The sequence below is a fragment of the Phyllostomus hastatus genome, unplaced genomic scaffold (assembly GCF_019186645.2).
Source record: "Phyllostomus hastatus isolate PE091 unplaced genomic scaffold, TTU_PhHast_1.1 phas_scaffold_21, whole genome shotgun sequence".
Lineage (NCBI taxonomy): Eukaryota > Metazoa > Chordata > Mammalia > Chiroptera > Phyllostomidae > Phyllostomus > Phyllostomus hastatus.
The window spans coordinates 13,772,725-13,792,606 of record NW_025334017.1 but is presented as its reverse complement, the minus strand read 5'-3'; the positions used below and the strand labels follow the sequence as shown (position 1 = coordinate 13,792,606).

The 19,882-nt window shown below is 36.7% G+C and overlaps 1 protein-coding gene and 1 pseudogene across 8 annotated transcripts in view; one reads left to right on the top strand and one right to left on the bottom strand.

Annotated features, from left to right (window-relative positions):
* Window positions 1-19,882, top strand: part of NCOA2 (nuclear receptor coactivator 2) — a 284,205-nt gene that overhangs the window by 105,010 nt on the left and 159,313 nt on the right. The window lies entirely within an intron of this gene.
* On the bottom strand, window positions 8,118-18,180 carry LOC123833251 (annotated as a pseudogene).

Genomic DNA, 19,882 nt, shown 5'->3' with positions numbered 1-19,882 from the left:
AGATGCAGAGAGAAGTTCTCCAAAGTACAAAATAACATAATATACTTGTGATACTAAATACAAAAAATTATATATTTCCTATTATATACTAAATATCAAAAATTATATTAATCATATTAAGACAAAAAATTTGTGTCCATATTGGGTATGACATGGTCGAAGGCACATTTGACATGAGTATTTGTTGTATTTAGAATTCCCTTGCTCACAGATGTGAGGAGATTTTGTGATTAGATAGATAACCTGATTTAACTGACAGGTGTGTCGATGCATATGATGGAGGGCAGCTGGATTGGAGCTACAGATCTGAGGCTTTAAGCACTGTCCACTGAAAAATCAGTGTTAATCTAACCCTGGCTGGCATAGCTTAGTGAATTGAGCACAGGCCGTGAACCAAAGCATCGCAGGTTCGATTCCCAGTCAGGGCACATGCCTGGGTTGCAGGCCACGGCCCCCAGCAACCGCACATTGATATTTCTCTCTCTCTCTCTCTCTCCCTCCCTTCCCTCTCTAAAAATAAATAAATAAAATCTTAAAAAAAAAAGAAAATCAGTGTTAATCTAAATAAAAATTTAGAATATTTAAATATGTATCTTTTGCTTTAGGCAAAATCTGGTGACATTTTAATCGTATTGCTACTTCTCTTGTAATTTATTTCAAACGTCAGCACGATAGGCTGTGATTGGGGGAAATAACAAATATTTGACAGTTGACAAAATGCCCTCAGTTATTTAACTATTTAAACTAGAATCCTTATCCTAGTCCCTCTGGGCAGACTACTCTGCTCTTAGTGTATAGATGGACTGCTGAGCTCAGAACAAAAGAAACTTCCCAGTCTGTTGAAATTATCTTCCAATGGATGTTACTGACCCAAAGCCATCAGTTGGAAACTCTTTGTATGATAGGACAGTGTTAAAAGCACTTCTGCTATTCCACTTTCCTCCCTTTTAAACACATACATTAGTGTAAACAGATTGGCTTAGTTTTTAACATAAAACTGAATACATTCGGCACCATTAACCCTCCTTTCTCTCTTTCTTCCTTCCCTTCACCTTCAGGTTACCCCTTCTTCTCTGACTTTCCTTCCTTTTGGAAATATTTATTAATTATATTGTTTTAGCCTATTCTAAAGGTTGTGGGAAATATACCGAGTAATTACCAAGAATTATTAAACTAGAAGGAGTATCAATGAAGTTTTACTCTGTTATTTCTTTGTTGAATGTTTTTACATCGAATTTAGGCTTTCTAATTTTTAAAGAAAAAAACTAAGCATTGATTTCTGAACTATACATCTGTTCCTACAACAACAAAACCTGTCTGTTATAAGTAAATGTTTGCTTGTATGGTGTTAATAATGTTTTCAGAGTAAAGTACACACCTCATGGCATAGGTTTGTTGTGCTTAGTGAGGTTCAGGCAGTCACAGAATCCAGGCCATCTGCATTTGGAATGGTGGCCTTGCTGTCTCCAAAGGTACAGATGAGCAAAGTGATGTTAGTAAGCATAGCGCAATGCTGAAACAGATACCAGAAATGTGAGAGAACCTGAGTTTTCTGGTCAATCCAAACCCAGAACAGCAAAATTTAGAATTTCAGACAGCAATAAAAAACATTTTAAAATAAAATCATAAGGATGCTTCTTGGATTGTAAGTGTTGAGTTTCAGTTGAGAACTATTTTACTGTGGAGCACCATTTGTTTCTTTAATTAAAAGTTTCTAAGTGTGATTTCTCTTTTGGCATAGCTGATACTCTTTGGAAATAATTAAAATGAAAAGTATTACCAGTCTATTATCTTGTATAGATTTTTTGAGTTAGCATGTCTTAGAGGAGGTAGCCCTGCAGTCAGACTCTTCGGCAGATTGGCTCTGATTTCTCAGCGCTGCTTTTCTGCTCTGTGGGACAGATGTACGTGTGCATGGGAGTGGGAGGAATGATTTGAAGGTTAGGAAAATTTGTGTTCTTCTGCTTTCTTGTTAGTGGCCTTTAGATTTCAATTAAAATTTGTATCTTCTACTCATCTGGATATTAGAGTTGTTAGCATTAAGGAGAAGGTCTCTGCTAAGCAGAATTTCACAAAAGTGCTATCATAGTAACTTCAGAAATACAAGGTCTGGCAGAAGTAAGGTCTGCTTGTGTGTGGTTGCTAGGGTAATAATATGGGTGTAATAATTTATAGTTTTAATTTGAACATTTTGCCTAAAATGTCATATTGTGTGCTTGAGTGTGATATTGTTGTTACAGAATTACATGCTTATGATATTATAATAAAAGATTTTGTAATAAAAATGGGGTGTTATTTGTGCTGGACCCTGTATATGGCATTTGATTTGGAGTCAGTTAGTAGGGTTTTTCACTATGCCCATTCACTTTCACTTTGGAAGGAAAGTGACAGATAAATGTTATTTTCTAGGCAGGTGTTGAATTTGAGTCTGTTGACCTTGCTAGAATCCCCTTAAAGTTAAAACAGCAAATAAAATCAGGCTGCTTCCATTAAACAGCTCAGAGTTTGTTTTTGAAGTTCAGATCATTTATGTCAGTCTCCAGTAGTTTTACAACATGTAGTTGTAAGGGATAAATTACGCAGTTATTTGTAAAATTGTTCATATCTATAAAATTAATTAAGTAGGTTTTCTTTTTTTTCTGCCATTCTTTGGCATTAGGGTGTAGATGTTTCCCTTGCGACTTCTATTGCTCACTTGAGACACAGAAAAATGGGAGAAAAGCAGAGACATTAACAGTAAATTTTGCAAATTCTGACTTGAACCTAATTCCATGCATTACGTTGTCTAAGCACAGTTTGCTGCTTCATGAATGATTCATGGGTGTCTACAATCAATGGAAATGTGTTTTTTGGCCTAGTCACAGCTATACTTCTACTTTCCTATCAAAAAGAGCAAACAGGGAGTAAGAAGTATGTAGCATTTAATAATGGCCAAATGAAATTTAACCATATACTATAAATGTATGTAGTCCAATTTTGGAGGATCTCTTAAGTACATGTCCCCGTGCAAAGCTGATTTTTTTTGGTGCCATAGTCTGTAGAATTATTTGCCTTCACTACTTTTTGAGATATTAAAAAAATACTGAATTGATTTGGAGTTCATTAATTTGAGAACTTTGTTTTCTTTAAGCCAACAGTTTCGGCCTTTTGGTGCCAGTGACATAAATTTCATAAGGAGAAATCATACGTTTGAAATTTCCTTTCAGCCAAAGGACTGAAAATCTGTTACCTATCCATAGCAGAGATTTGGAGCAGAGTTTTATTATACCTCCTTGAGAAGTAAAAAGGACTGAAAACGCAGGAGAGTGATAGGCCAGCCTGAACTTCAGTGGAAAGAGGTGTGGGGAAGTTTGTAAAAGACCTGCCAGTACCTCGATGAGTACTGAGACTTTTGTCTTTACCTAAACTCTAAAAGAAACAACTGTGTCATAATTATTGAACTGGTGGCTTAAATTAGAACAGACAGAGCAGGGGCCAAAGGAAACAGTTGATCTTTCAGTTTCTTTACATTCTTTGTCATTAAAAAAAAAAAAAACTATTTGATCTAAATTTGTAATTCTTCCTTTTATGTGGTAGCTTTATCACAGTCCAGAAAATAACCTCTGTGTCCTAGGTTATAAGATAATGTGGAAATAGAAGCTAGTTTTGAACTAATGTATTTTGAGAACAATATGGTGGTTACTCATGCTATTTATTATATTTGGATAGAATAGAATGTAAATTTTCTCTGACTTAAATGAAACAGATTAGGCTGGTTTCATGAGTCTTATCAATATGCAATAACATGTTTTGTTTTATTAACCTAGTGGAATCTAGATTTTAGATTTTCTTTGAAACTAGATGCTTGGGACATTTACATTTTCTCTAATGTAAAAGTTAGGAGTTTAATGTTGCTACTGGTTCAAAATATCCACTAAGTTTCATAAAATCTTTATTGTCTAACACATAAGTTATTACTTCTTTGAACTTGTTCACTGACATGTTTATATTATGTGTCAAGGTCAGATTCAGACGTTCTCTTTAAAGTATCTTTTGAAGATATAAAATGATGGCCTTTTGTAAAATAGTGCTGTTGTCTTTTAAATTTATTTTTATTTTAACAGCTCCTAAATACCAATGTATATTGCTTTAAACCATAATATGTGCTCACTATATTTATCTATTTTTTTGTCTTATTTTTTTTCTTATTTTTTAAAAGAAAAAAATTTAAAATAACAAGAACCTTTCTCCTTTCACACCACAGTGGCTCCTCACTAAAGCCTTTCAACCCCAGAGCCAAATGCTGCCTGTAGCGCTTGCCACAGTCCCCGCAGACATTCTGCTGAGGTGGCTGTCCTCCAGTCCCGCTGGGGTCTCGGACTGCCCCATCAGGAGCCATGCACTTCTTGAGCCTTTCTCATTTTAGGATAGAAAACAAGAGGCATTTGTTTATTTATTCTGATAAATGTGATATCTTTGGCTTATTGTCCTATTTCTACTTCGGTGTTCCTTTTAATTAAATCATTATATTTACTGAGGTCTCTGTTGATTAAAGATCCTATTACCTGCTAAGTTTCAAGAGCTGATTTGAGAAAGTAACATACTTGATCATTTGTTCGTATACCACAATGAGGTTTCATGAGGTAGTTAAAGTTTTCACAGTGCTTTGAAGCAGAGATAAATGTAGGTTAGCTTGAGGGGTAGAGAAAGAAAAGGAAAAACAAACATTTACTATTACTTTTGGCAAGGCATGGTTCTTGGCTTTTACATGTGTTGCATCAATTCAAACTCTGAATAAATTCTTTGTGTCAGAATGTGAAGTGAGTTCTGATGGTATCTAAATTCTCTTTGATTTGAAGTCGAGAATAAACCAGTTTTTATTTTCAAAGCATTCAAATTTTGTATACGGGGCCATAATGTATATAGTGAAATAGAACTTTTGTGTCTTTCAACTCATCTGCTTTTAATTGGGTCTTGTAACAGTTGCCAAGACATTTTGTGCTGCCTTCTTCCTAGTTAAGAGGGGAAAATGATCCTGAACTCAGAAAAGGAAACTTTTGATTAACTGATCCTGTCAGATAGTACGAAATGAGCTTTGTCAGAAGAAAGTGCTCAAAAGATGTAAATCAAGGATGTGAAGGAAATTGAGTTAGAAGCATCCTGTGTCATTAAATTTTTTTCATTATATAGAGCAACATGTCAGTTAATGTTTTTTTTTTTTGTCTTACTCACAGAACATTTTTAACATTACAGCTACCCATATGTGTACTTAGAACTTTTCTGTGTCAATATGTCATTAAATATATACATTTGTTTCATTTAAAATAACATTACTGTGTTACCAAAGATTGATAATCATGATGAGATCCCAGATAGTTGGAAAATAGGGCATAAACATGAATTAAGACATATACAGGGCTTGGCAAAAGTAGGTTTGTAGTAGTAAAGAAATAAGAAATACAATTATAATAAATAGTTTATTATAATTGTATAATACAATTATACAATTGAAGAGTATAAACTGTATGTGAAAGAGTTTATTCTTGTAAAAATAAACTCTTTCACATACAGCTGTAAACCTACTTTCCTCACCACTGTATGTTTAAGTAAGCTATTTAATTACATGTATTATTTACTTACATTGATTGAATTTCATAGTTATAGGCCAATCATCAGTGTGGTTTGAATACAGAGACATAAATGTAGAAACAAGTATTAACAACAGATCCTATTTCAATCACAGTACAAGTGGGACAGAAAGTTCTTGGAAGGGAAAGATCATTTATAATTGCTAGCATGTATATTGTCCTCACCAGGTAGTGTTCTAAGCTTTTATCATAGTAATACACATAACTCTCAAAAAAAAAGACCCTTATTAAGTAGCTGCTATAATGTGACCTCATTTTAGAAGTGGGCCAGGGAGAACACTGAGAGGTTCAGCAACTTGCCCAGTGATTTGCACCTCATTTAATTTGCTAGTTAGAGGCACAATTGGGATTCAGACCCAGTCTGTCATTGGTAGCATTTTGCCTGTCAAAGTTTATTCTCCCAAAACCAGACCATCAAAGCCTCCCCCCTTAAATTTAATAATACCAAAATAAAGTTTCAAGCTAACCTTCCAAGTGTGGGGAAGCATCTGACAAGGCTCACTATTGAGCTTGCTGCCCCCTCCCTCCTAGTGACAATCTGTGGGCCCTTCTTGTTGTGGCTACCAGCAAAACTGAAAGCCCATTAACTTGCTCAGTTGTGTATCATATCAGAAGTGACTGCCTGACTGATTAATTAATAAAAGAAAATGAAGGTCACAGAAATGATGGTAAGCTGTTTCTGGCTTCACATGAGGTTACATGGATAATTCATTCAATGGGATTTATGTTTAGATGTTCCATTAACATTGTTTATGCTGTTGTGAAGGATGGAAAAGAAGGGGGCTTACCCACTTTTGTTTCATGTTCCTCCTTTTAAAAATAACTTTACGAAGTTTTACTCAATTAAAAAAATCTTTAAAACAAATTTCCTGGAATTCCCATAATGAGAAATCCTATGGTACTTTCACACAAAGAAAATGTTTAATTCAAAAGCAAATACCAGTTTTTATTTAGAAAAAAATTATATTTTTATATTTCTGAGAGTGACTGAGAATCCTTTCAATTACTTTTAAGAAGGCTTAATTTATATTGAAGTAAAGTTTATTCCATGTTGACTATATTTTAGTTCAGATAGTCATGATCTAAATGAATAGGCACTGCATTTACATTTTACACAATATTGAAAAGTTAGGCCACTCTCCCTCTCAGATTTTTTTTTTCCACTTTTTAACGTATAGGTGGAAAGGGAATTATAGCTGGTCAGTAGGATCAGTACACAGTGATTTAGTTGCTTACGACTTTTTGGTGATATAATTAATGTTATGTACCGAAAATACCAAAAGAGGTTTTAGTTACTTATCACCTCAAATTTACTTCATTTGTAGCTGCCATTTCCCTTTTTTCTTTAAAAAAAAAAGATTTTAAAGCATATATATAAATAAAAGCATATATTATACAAAGTTATCGTTTAACTAATACTTTGAAATAATGCTTTCAGCTTTTAATCATGCTATTTCTTACATCACTGGTTAAATCTAGCTCTAAAACTTTTGAGTTCGTCATATTGTAACCCATGGTCATTAAATCTCTTACAGAGTTTGTTTTATATATCCTCTAGTAATGGCTTGATGGTGTTTGTTTGTTTGTTTGTTGGCTTGAACAAATAAGGGTTTAATTTTCTTAGAGAACCAGATGTTAGACAAAGCAGATGTGAATGATTGCCTTGGCCTTTCCTTCATGGCAGCAAGATGGCTGCCCCAAATCCAGACATCACACCCACATTCACAGCAGGAAGACAGAGTATGGGGCTGCAAAATGTTCCCCAGAATCCTCTATTGGCTTTGCTTAGTTCACATTAACAGATGGAGCTCTAACTGTAGGCAGAGCTGGGACACATGGTAGCTACTAACAGCACAGGAAGCTGAGAAATTGAGCAAAAGAATCATCAAGCTTGGCCGGAACCCATTGTGATCCATCATCTGATGTCAGGCTGATACTGTTTGTAGCAGTCTAATACTCCAAACAAAATTGGGTTCTATTAGCAAGGGATGGGAAACAAGGAGCTGGAGACTGGTCAGTAACAATAGTATCAGCCACATATCCTGCATTTGGCCACTTTTTCACCTGGGTCCTCTCAGTGGTTGAGGATCTAGCCACAGAATCCAGGAGTGGGTGTCCTAGTGCTTGACCCCAGGGGAATGACCGAGAGACCTGAGCTGAGGGTGGGGGCCACACCCCAACCAGGGGCTCATGTAATTCTCTGCACAATTAGGACTCCTGAACACAGTAGCCTCCACTCTGTTCAGTTCAGCCACCCAGGGCCCAATGGGGCCAAACCCTGGAGCCTCTGGCCTTCACCTGGTCCGTGGGCTGTCCAATCCACCTTGTAGGGGTCTGGGATGCCTTCACCACCAGTCACCGTCCAATACTAGGCTTAACCACTACTTGGGACCCTTCCAGGGCTTACCCACCCCAGGGCATTTGCCGAAGACCTTCACAGCTGCCTTGGGAGGTGAGGGACAACCAAAGGCCAACAGTTTGTGCAGCAGTTTAGGGTTCATTAGGCCACCAGCTGGGGCACCAGGGAGTTTCTGGGTAGAGGAGGCAGTGTAGGGAGTAAAATGTGGAGGGGTCCTTCTCAGGAGAGAAGGGGTTCTGTAACTTAATGACATTGAGCTTCCCCTCAAAGTTGGGTAGCTTAGGGTGACCTGCTCCAGGAACTGGACAGCCCCCAGCAGCTACAGGTGGCCATCCAGCTTGCACTCAATTATGTAGCCCACAGTACAGTCATCAGGGAGCCAGATGTGTGTAAATATGTCCACAAAGCAGAGCTGGTGGCCCATCGGGCCATCTTCAAAGCCAGATTTTGGTTGATGTTGAAGCCAGCACCCCTGGTGGTGATCCAGAACTATACCAGCCTCGTGTGATTGTGGGGCTGTGGCTCAGAAGTGTGGATGTGGTTGGTTCAGGCTGGGCTGGGCTATGTAGACATGAAGGATCTATGGGAAGGCTTTTAGCAGCTTCAGCAGTGCCCTCATGTTTACTTAGTTGTTATTGTTCACGTGGCAGAACCTCAGCCTGCTGGCCAAGAAGGCACCAAATTCAGCGGACATCTTGTAGGACAGGGCTGGGTGGCTGTGCCTCACAGAGCAGTTGGTGACCACGAGGTGGGGCCCCAGTCTCAAACCTGAGCTGTCAGGGAAGACAAATGTCTGTACCCTGGTCCTGGAGATCTACACGTGGAACAAAAGCTCCAGGTGAGAGCAGTGGAAGGCACAGGTCATCTTGGTCGCAATGAAGACATCATGCAACTGCAGCTCAGGGGGTCAGAGGCGTGGTGGGCTCAACTCTTTGGTGGCTGGCCCAAGTGGTACCAAAGGCAGAGGAGTCTTATGCATAGAAGAATGAGGAGGGCTCCTGCATTGGTTCTGGGACACCAGATAACTCAGTCCCAAAGGAGGGGAGGCTGGTCAGGCAGGGGCCCCAGGGAAGGTAAAAGTCTGGCAGGCTTTGGATCGGCAAAGAGGAGAGAGGTGGGAATTGGTGCCCTGGCCCCAGGGGCCGAGCCACTGTTGCCCCTCCACCTCTGCCTCCACCAGCCCTCCGCCTGCTCTTGATATTCTTTTAAAATCAAGAGTGGAAATATTTTTATGAATCAAAATATAAAGGATATTTAAGAAGGAAGTTCATTTTACATACCTATATTCTGCTTGTCCTTAATATACATTTTATTTCATCAAATTCTTAATATCAGCTTGGGAGAGAGAAATTATCCCCATCTTATAGATGAAAACACTGAGGCTCATAGAGAATAGTCAGTCATACAGAGAGGTGGGCAGCTATTAAATTTGAACCTGGGACTATGTATTTCCTGAATCTCTTCTCTTTCTAGTACAACATAGGGCTTCCGCTAGTGATGCAAATGGCACATCTTGATTAGGTGAAAGTCTTGATTTTCTTGTTCATTCTCCAGTCAGCTGACAGTTTTTTTTTTGTTTTTTTTGTTTTTTTGGTTTGTTTGTTTGTTTTTTAGTCTGCATTCATTTGGGTGCAGTTACTGTGCACACAGTAAAGCAGAGATATTTAAGGTATACAGAAGCAACATGTGAGGTCTTTGTTCCACTCACATCTCACAAGGTAGTAAGAGAAATGGCAGATAAGCATTAAATTACATAAATGGGAGTACACAGTAGTGTATTAACAAATACAAAAGAATGCATTGTAGTAGGTGTACAATGTGGAAAGCGTGTACTGTGCCCACTACTGTCCATTTCTTGACACTCTAGACCTTGTGGTTATATTGCTATGCGATGTACAACCCTGTTGTGTGTTCTAGGTCATTAAAACAGGAATAGCTAGAAATGAAACACAGAAATAAGGGATTTTTTTTGTTGTTGTTGATGAGCTTCAAGTGCCACAAAGACAGAAAAATAACTGCTGGTTACATTCTTAGCTCAGTGTCTTAAGAATGGGGGCTGTTACCAGTGCCTGCCATATTCCAAACCTATTCCAACTAGATTGTGAATTTCCCTTCTAAATGGTAGGGAGTAACCCATAATGCATGGGTTTATACCAAGCACTAAGAAATTTTTTTTTTTTTTTAGAAAATTCTTAACAATTTTAATTTACCTACTAGAGTTTAAGAAATTGTATCTGGTATATTCTCTAACTGAAGAACAAACACCTCTAGTTGAAGAGGTATAAACAGTGATTAAGCTTGATCACTTATAAATTGATAAACTTATAAATAGATTAATATAAAAATTATTAAAATACAAGGATATTATAAGAACAATGTCTTTCTACAAGAAGTTGCAGTAACATTGGAGAGAAAGAATAGAAAATGTCCAGTTCTATTGAATATCTAAATTAGCCCACCTAATAGCCCCTTTATTCTTGATACCAGTGTGAGTCTAATCTATTCTTCCACTTCAAATTCCACTTCCCTACTTTCCTGTGACATCTGTTCTTTTTCTAGTATGTGGTTTTCTTATACTGAGATAATTCACATAAAGTACTTAGAACAATGCCTATCATTTAGAACATTGTTTTTAAAAATTAGCTTTTATGTTCCTCATTCTTCTCCTTTTTGTCATCTGTTTCTTTCTCGTCCTCATCTCCAATTCCTGTTCCTAGTCCAGGTTGAATTACATTTCTGGAAATTTCAGGTCAGCAACGCAGCTAAGCTACACCTATTGCCCAGGCCATATACTGTACTCTTCTTTCTTTCTCCTGCTGTTACTCATTCATTTTGTGTATTAACTGTCTTAACTTAAATTGCCAGAGGGTAGAGGCAGAGCTACTTTCCTGAGTACCAACCCAGTAATCATTGCTCACGTACAAACAAGCACGCATGCTTGCACACAGTGAGTGCATCACAAATCCGGGGTATTGGATCGCTCTGGATAGTCAATATACACCAAAGGCAAATCCCATCACTTGGGTTTATTATTATAGTAGGCCCAGAACTACCAGCTGACACTATTAGTAGTGATATTGAAAGAAACCAGGAATTTGTGAGAGGGAAGTTTTACATAATTGGGAAGAAAACAAATTCAGTGACCTGCCTAATTTCATTAACTACTTAGTAGTAAAGGTGGAATCCAGAGTAGTTATCCTGTCACCCATGTAGTCCTTTTTGGACAAGTGTTTCTGTAGTAATCAATATGTGCGTGGTAATAATTCCTTCATTAATCTTTATTTTCAATCTGTATGCCCCCAGTTGGATATAAGGAAATTGGATTAACATGATCCCCATACTGAGATGCTGAATTAAGTAATTTTTTACCTTTGTATTGATGTTAAATGGTAGTTCCTGAAATGAAGTTGGAACATAACACATGTGTGTACACACTTAATCATTGGATGGGATTAGTACACATTCTGAAGTACTTTCAGAAACCTACTTTCTATAAAGTTCCATCATTTCATATTGGTATCAAATATTCAGAATGATAGTTCTAAGGATTGTGTGATCTTAAATAATAAAGATAAAATTATCTGTGGAATGTTACATTTACTAAAATAGGAGATTATGGTCACACAGTTTTAAAAGAGCTTTGATTAGTGAACCAAATTTGGTAGTGGTAGTGGAGTAACATAACTTGTCATCTCACAAACATTCTGATCGATAGTAGTTTTATTGTATAATCTTTATTTTGCAGGTGTAAGAACCAGAAATTCTAAAGGCTAATGCTTTTTTAAGACAGATACTATGAGTAGCTGTGGCACATAGCCCCATGTCAAGCCACTCAGTCCTGAGCTTTGGCCATGGTGTTAAGGCAGGACACTGGGACAGAGGCCACGTTTCTCTTTTCTCTGAGGCCTCTGATTCTGTTTAGTGTGGTTACTTTTGCTACCCATCCAAGAAAAGTCAGTGGGGTGAAGAGTTTCCTAGTATAGAGGCCTTTCTGGGAATATTCCCTAGCCACTTGCAGTTAACTTACCTTTTCCCTGAGCTACTAGAAGCCACAGCATAATGTTTTCTATATTAACAGCTGCTTATACTCCTTGAATAAACAAGGATTTAAGTTACTACAGCTACAGAAAGGTCTTTCATGCCTGGAATTTTAAATATATTTTTCTTAAATGTTAATGACTAGCTCATGATGATGCTTAACATCTTCCTTAGATGCTTCGATAACCAGGGTGACTGATATATACATACTCCTTCACTCCCCTTCTTAACTTCTGCAGATAACTGTGTCTGATGTGGCATTCTTTCCACACAGCCCACAAGCACTCGCATATGTAATGGGAAGCTACCAACAGTGTTGTGCAAAGCCATGCTTTAGGGAGAAGATTCTGGTGGGCTACATAGTGTGAATACTAGCATTCAAACTTGATTTTCTGATTTTTCTTTGTCACGTTGTTCATTCCACTATACTCTGAAAGTCACTGAAGGATAAAGCAAATGTCTTCATTTCAGTATCTTCCCAACAAAATAAGTATAACTTGGATGAATTCTCAATTTTGTAGCATTTCATGTACACTTTATTCAGAAAAACTGTCCCCACCCTTCTTTCACCCATAGGGAAATAGTTGGTAGATTGAGTATAAAACTCAGTACAACTACATCTTGCGTGAAATGAGGAAGAATTCTACATAACCTGACCTAATCCTTCGGTTGTTTTTTGTTTTCATATTGATTGCCTAGAAAACAAATGAATTTTGATGCCTAGTTACAGGCTGACACAGGCGGATGGTTCCTGACCTGTGGCTGTGGACTCTTGACTGCCCAAAAGAAACCCGGTGAGAACCAGTATGAGCAAAACTGGAATTTACTTCTCATACAAGTGGGAGTTTAAGGCTACAGCTGTCTCTGGGCACATCTGGGTGAGAGGATTTAATGGTGTCACTGGAACCTTTTCTCTTTCTTTTGTCTCCACTTTTCTCTGCATTGGCTTCTTTTTTCAGTTAGAACTTATGTGATAGCCAAGAAGGTCCTGAGAAGCTCTGACTTACATCTTTTTAACAGCCAGTGCTGCCCTTTTTTAAAGAGAGCACTTTACTGACAGCTCCAACAAAACCCACAGGACTGACTCATTGATCCACCTTTTATTACCTGTCTACTTCTGAACCAGTCCTGTCCAGGGTCCTGGGGTAGAACAAGCATTTGGCTAGTTCCTGGGTACATGAGGGGCTTTGTGGAAGGGCAGGTGTCAGTTCCACTGGGAACCACCCCTATGACCTGACAGTGAGTATTGCTGGCCTCTTGGTGATAGGCAGCTAAGACTATGGTTTGTGGGTCTTGTGTTTCTTCGCCCAATTTTTTTGAAGCCCAGAGCGTAGAAAAGTTATGCTTACTCAGGGGAATTATTCAGGTATGCCATTAATTAGCATTTTCTTATCAAAGCCATAGGTGTGTGTTGAGTGTTCCGTTCTATGCCATTCATTGTGCTGGATCCACTAGCTGTGAGAAAACACACATTTTGCTCCCTTGGAGCTAATATTATCTTGGAGATGATGGTGCATACAAAGATAGAGGATAAACAGTTCTGTGGCCAAGGGGAACATGCACAGGGGCGGAAGGGGCAGTTCCAAGCGGAGAGGGCAGCATGTAAAAAGGTCCAGTGGTGAGAGAGAGTAATTAACTAAATTAGTTCCTTATACCTGCAACAGAAGTAGTCGGAGATCAAGATTACAGAGGTTAGTGGGGCAAGATCACCTAAGAGTCTTGTACTTGCTAAGGCATTTTTACTTTAATCGAGTACCATGAGGATCCATTGAAGAATTTGATGCCTGGAAATGAAATGATGAAATTTGTATTTTAGAATGAATATCCTGCCCTGGGATGAGTGGATTAGAGGAGGGCAAGGCTGAAGGCTGGGACAGATTTAGGCTATTGAACTAACTTAGGTGAGATAACAATGTGAACTGAGGGATGACTGTGTGAACTGAGGGGGTGGAGGTGATGGGGAGGAGGAGCTTTGGGTGATTCTAATGTGAATTGGTAGGGAGGTAATAATTGGATGTTCAGAGAGGGAGGAATCATTACAGACCCTACAAAAGCCCAGGCTTTGTCTCCTTTGGAATCCAGGTTCATGTTACAATATGGATTAACCATTTTATTACTGTTTTTAAATAATTGATTATAAAATTATTTTATTTGTAAAATGGGACAGCAAAATGTAAGGTAGAATGTGTGGCTAGTAAAGAATGAAAAATTATGAGAAATTTTAAGATGCTTTGTGTATGTAGTTGATGTCCATGCTTTTAAATGGTCTGTGTATTAGCATTTCAGAGAATTGTTTTGAAACTAGTTGGTGTACATATACTTAAAATTTGGCACTCAGGAGACTGCTGCAGTATTTTTGAATTTGCTTCTGAAATCCCTTCAATTTTGCTACCGTTTAATGTTAAACTTTTTTTCGCCTACAAAAGCAAGTCCCTCATCTTAAGAGGCTGGAGGATTTATTTCTCTTTCCTGAGACTTTCCTTCCCTTATCTTTTTAATTGCAGTGCTGTTATGGGTCCTGTCCCAAATTTTTCCTTCATTTTCTCTTCATTTAATTTAGGCATATCCATTTCATATTAGTGATGTCCCTCTTTATATCTTGGAGGAAGGAACTGGTATTCTCCTAGTGTATTGTAAAATTCTCCTATTTAAATTCATGGCAAACGTTGAAATGTGTTGGATAATTAGGGAATCATTAATAGAAAGAAGAGCAATTCTAGATACCTTTAACAGTCTTTTCAGTCACTATTTGACCTTCTATCTAAGTTGACCAAAAGCTCTTTGCAAAGTTTTGTATTATTTTGAGCAGAGTAAGCTTATTTTTTGGCCAAAATATTTCTGCTACACCACCAACAACACAGCCTTTGTAATTTTAAAAAATGTTCTTTTTAAGCACAGGGACCACCATCTATCTATATATCTATAACCACCATAAAGCTATAACAGGATTTTTATTGCAGTTATTTTCGTCGGAGAATATGTCTTCTGCTGTTTGTCAGTCACATCTGCCCCTTCCTAGTTATCTGAAAGAATTACCAATTAGAGTCTAGTTCTTTGTGCGATGTTCTAATTAATCAGGAAAAGAAAATTTGCTTTTAAGTCTATGTGAAAAGCTCCTGCTAATTAGAAACATTAATTCAAAATTTCTTTCATATTTTTTTTTTGCTTACCTTGTTCCTCTTCAATTAGCTGGGAGGTTTTTAAATTGCAGTAATATTACATTGATTTACCTTGTATTTTAATATATCAGATTCCTACATAAACAATTTGTAGGATTTGATCATTTTACTGCCAGATTACTCATTTTTAAATAGGACTCAGAGGGGTTCTTTTAAATGTTAAATTCTTATATATTGAAACTAAAATTCAGATTTACATGATTCATATAGTATTTTTAAGTGTACAGTTATTTTATGAGCTGAACTGTAAGTTATTTTAGTGCTTTCTTTGTTTTTAAGGACTGTCTTCACCCTTATGTGCTTTCCCATGACTCCTACTGAATTTATGGTGATGATTTTAATTTACTGGCAATTTCTGTGAATAATTAAGGATAGAGTTTGGCAAGTAAAGTTTGATAACTGTGAATGAGAAAAATAAAACTGTAAAATGAGAGAATTTGAGAAAATGGCATGTTTGTACCTATATTTAAATTTTAGGTTGCTTGCTAACAGACCAACTTAACTGCCTGGGTGAAAGGACTTTTTGTATGCAAACATTTTAATATGTTTAATTGTAGTGTAAAACTCCTCCGTCTCACTCTCTGTGATGGTTCTCCAGTCTGGAATCCCAGTCATGGGAGATGATGCATCCATGTTTCTGTTGTGAACAGTTAAGGTGAAATGAGTGGGATTAGTAAGCAGTGTGAATAATAGTAGAGTTCACTTGGTGACAATGAAATGGACATCTTGTGTATGAATGCTTTTCTTTTCAATGTGAATTGTTGGGTTATAAGCTGTCAGTGGTTTTGTGAAGGAGTTTTTAGTCTAAAAGTAGTATCTTTGGGAGAATTATTTTGGGGAAATTCAGTAGTTTTGCTAAATACAGAAATAAATATCACTTGCTTAATTATTAAAAACTCTCTATAATAGCCATGTGAAATGGATTTGGAAATAGTGTTCATGTTGTTGCATAAACTTGCGATTGGGTAGTACCAAAATTGTTCAGAGTATTGTTCTAAGGTGACATACGGTAAAAAAATTTTGTGATTGATAATGAGTGGAAAAATATACTGTAAACTTTTGACCCTACTGAAAAAAAACCCTAAAACTGGGGATGTGTAAAGCACCTACAGATGGCAAGATTTAGCATCAAGATTTAGTCAACTCTAACCCTTCACAGCAATTATGATCAGGTTACACCCTGTACACTTTGGGAACTTCACTGTTTTAATGGGGTAAAGTTGAATCTGAATTGCCTTTCGGGTACTTGTACATGCTAGAGAACTGTCAAGTACATTCAACCTAAAAATTTCATCATCATACAAGTTGCTATTGTTACTTTACTTAAATGTTTGCTTGATGTGTCTCCCTTCCTCCCTCCCTTTCCAATTTTCCCTTCTTTCCTTCCTTCCTTCATTTTCTTTGCATAAAGTTGTAAGTTAAAACCATTTAGACTGTGAAATTTCTGAAATGTTTGCTAATCGCCTTAGGCTACTTTTACCATCATTTAAAATTAGAAATATAGTTTGGCAGTCCATAAGCAGTTACTGATTACTTTTTCCCACTGCACTAAACTTAGAAGATTGACAAATAATTATTAAAAGCAGTTTACAGGCCAGTTTTTAAAATATAAAATATCAAAGGTAAAATTATTTGTCTAGTAAAATGCATGTGTAGCTACATACATTGTATGAGTCAGTTTGTGATTAATGTATTTCTCTGTAATATTTCTGATGATGTTAGAAATGATTATAAAAACTGAGGATGAAAAGACCGTTTTCTTTGAAAACATCCATATGTGTTTAAATCTCTGTAGATTTAATAAAAGGATTATTTTATATTTTCAAACAGGATTTTTATTCAGGGTATTACTTAGTCCTTTTTTTAAACATTAAATATTCAGTTTAATGTTATTTCTAACACGATGTTCCTTTGTATGCTTCTATCAAATAAAGAATAGAAATTATATTATAGTTTCTATAGATGACCTAGCCACTAACCACTAGTTTTTCCTTTTCCTTGTGTTCCTCTTCATTTATGCACCCCTTGATCCCCTCATTTGAGTTGATTTGTAATCTGACTCTTGTGACAGATGTTAGGAGGTGGAGCAAAGGGATTCTTTGCTCTTAGACCAATCCGTTATCAGACTGCTGTATTAAATCTATGGTGTGGAGGGGAATTCTTCAGCCTTTGAAAATTGCTGTTATCAAAGGAAAAGCACATGGTAATATAAACCAAGATGACAGAGAGAAATTAAGGGAGGAGTGGAAAAGACATGAAGCTAAATTAGACGCTACAAGGATGTTTTGGAGGAGGGGGCAGGGCTTTCATGTTGAAGCATGTGTTTTGCTTTGATTGAATCTGGCTTAATTTCTGTAAACATCCCTCCTTTTAGGATGAATCAATGCATTTTAGCCATGTCTGTACCTGCAGCAGAATACTGCTGATGAAAGTTTATAGGCAATTTAAAGATGGGAGAAGAAAAGTGAAAAAGCTTGATGTTTCAGAGATCCCATAGATTCGGTCAAGTTTGAACATTCTGAAGTTCAAAAACATTCTGAAGTTCAAAAACTGTGTGTCCTTTCAAAACTCTACTTTTCAAGTATTTATAGGTCAACTTCCATAATTTGGAATTCAGTGGACTCAGAATTTGTACTTTTTAATATTTTCTTTTGGTAGTTATACATGTGCATAGAATCCATACAATTTTCCAATGTCCTTATCCAATTAATTGAATCTCTATACAATTTTTCCTGTGGAAAGAATTTTCTCTGGAAAGTGAAAGGGTTTTTCGTTAGGACCTTCCTTCATTAGGCAGTGAGATGCAGGAGTTGGGGGAAGGCCTGATAGGGTACTAGGTAGAAGCCATGTTTGCGAATACAGGCCTTTTGAGCGGTGTGCAGACACACATGGTCAGAAACAAATAGTCACTGCGGTGTGCTGCGATGTTTCTGTCCATGTCAGTAGTGGCGAAGATCTGGCCGCACTCTCCTGTCATTCCCGCTTTGTCTAAAGCTTGGCCAAACAGAGTGCTGACATGATTCTGGTTTTACTTTTTGATGCTGAAAGCACTAATGTGTGAGCTCTGGAAAACATTTAAATCACTCTAGTTTCTCCATGCTCTAGTCCAGTGAGAGCAGCTTTTAGTAATTTACAGCTTAAGAAGTTGAATATTTGTTTCCCTAAAATCTTTCTTTATTAAAAGCATTTAATTCAAAAAGGGGAAAGAGCTTCTCAGTTTTCCCATTAGACAAGCACAAAAGAAAGAACATAATGACTGCTTATTACACAATCCTCACATAAGCATAGCCCTTTCGATTTGCAACCAGAGTCCCAATTATAAGTACATTTAGTCAGTTGAAACATGTAAAAAATTAATGTTAATAATCTCAGTCTCCTTGACAGTACTCTGATGCTTAACTTTTCTCTCACTTCTTTGAACTTACTATTTTCTATTAACAAAAAAAATTTTTCATGGCAAATCTGTCATTTACTATACTGTATCTTGTATTTAATCAAGACCAGAAGTGGATGTTTACTATTTGAAAGACAGCAAAAAGAGGGCTCCTCTTTGCTTTAAGAAACTTCTTTATTAAAAAAAAAAGCAAATGCCTTTGTTGCTTTTTTAATGTGACAAAATATATTTTCAATATATATTTTCCCTTTTACTGCATATTATAAACAAAGCATTAATTAAATCAATGTCCAATTAAAGCACATTCATAGATATTTATTTGATAAGTTAATCTGCTTTGAAAAATCCTACCAAGCAGTACTCTATTTTAATAAGTGTGGGGTACGTAATTCATCATCATTGTCTTTATCTTTAAACTAATTGTTCATAGGTATTTGATCACAATAAATGAATTCAAGCATGATCACATAGGGCATTCCTTTTGATTAACTATGCAAGCATATTTACTTGAACAGACTTTATTAATGTCTGTTGAGTAGGCATATTTCAAAATAGGCTTCCTTGTGCATCAGAAATGTAAATGTAAGTTTTCTTCAATAAGAGTAACATCAAATATTTAATTTCCATTTTACATTATTGGTAGAAGGAGTAGGGAGCCAAGGTGGCAGAAAAGATTAAAGAAGAATTTTTAATGTTTATTTTGTTTACTTTTAAAGAAAAGCAATACATTTATATAGTAAAGAAATGCAGAATGTATGGGACAGCACTGAACATAATTCCAGGTACTAGGATATGATTTCCATTACTAATTAAGAGTCATCTGTCCTATGGTAGTAAATAATTTGCATGTCAGTAGATGGTACTACAGTCATTTTTATTTCTTGCCATATTTATTTTAGAGCTGGAAGAGGCCCTGGGAATCATTTAAATCCTTTAAAGTTAAGGCCTATAGTTAGTAAACAATTTTCTGGCTCTTGCATAGTTACTTAAAGGATGTGCTGGGTCATGAATCCAGGTTCTCAACTTCCCAGTTCAGTGGCTCTTATTACCAAACCGTGGTGCTTCCCTAATTGTTTCTGTAAATGAAACATTTACACTGGTTTCTGTAAATGAAATTTTCACTGGTTTCTGTTAGTCATTTGAAGTGGTGTATATACATAAAACAGATTGGTAATTGCCAGAGGGGAGGAGGTTGGGGCTGGGTAGATGTCATAGGTGGAAAAGGTCAAGAGGTACAAACTTCCAGTTGTAAAATAAATAAGGCATGGGGATGTAGTGTACAAAA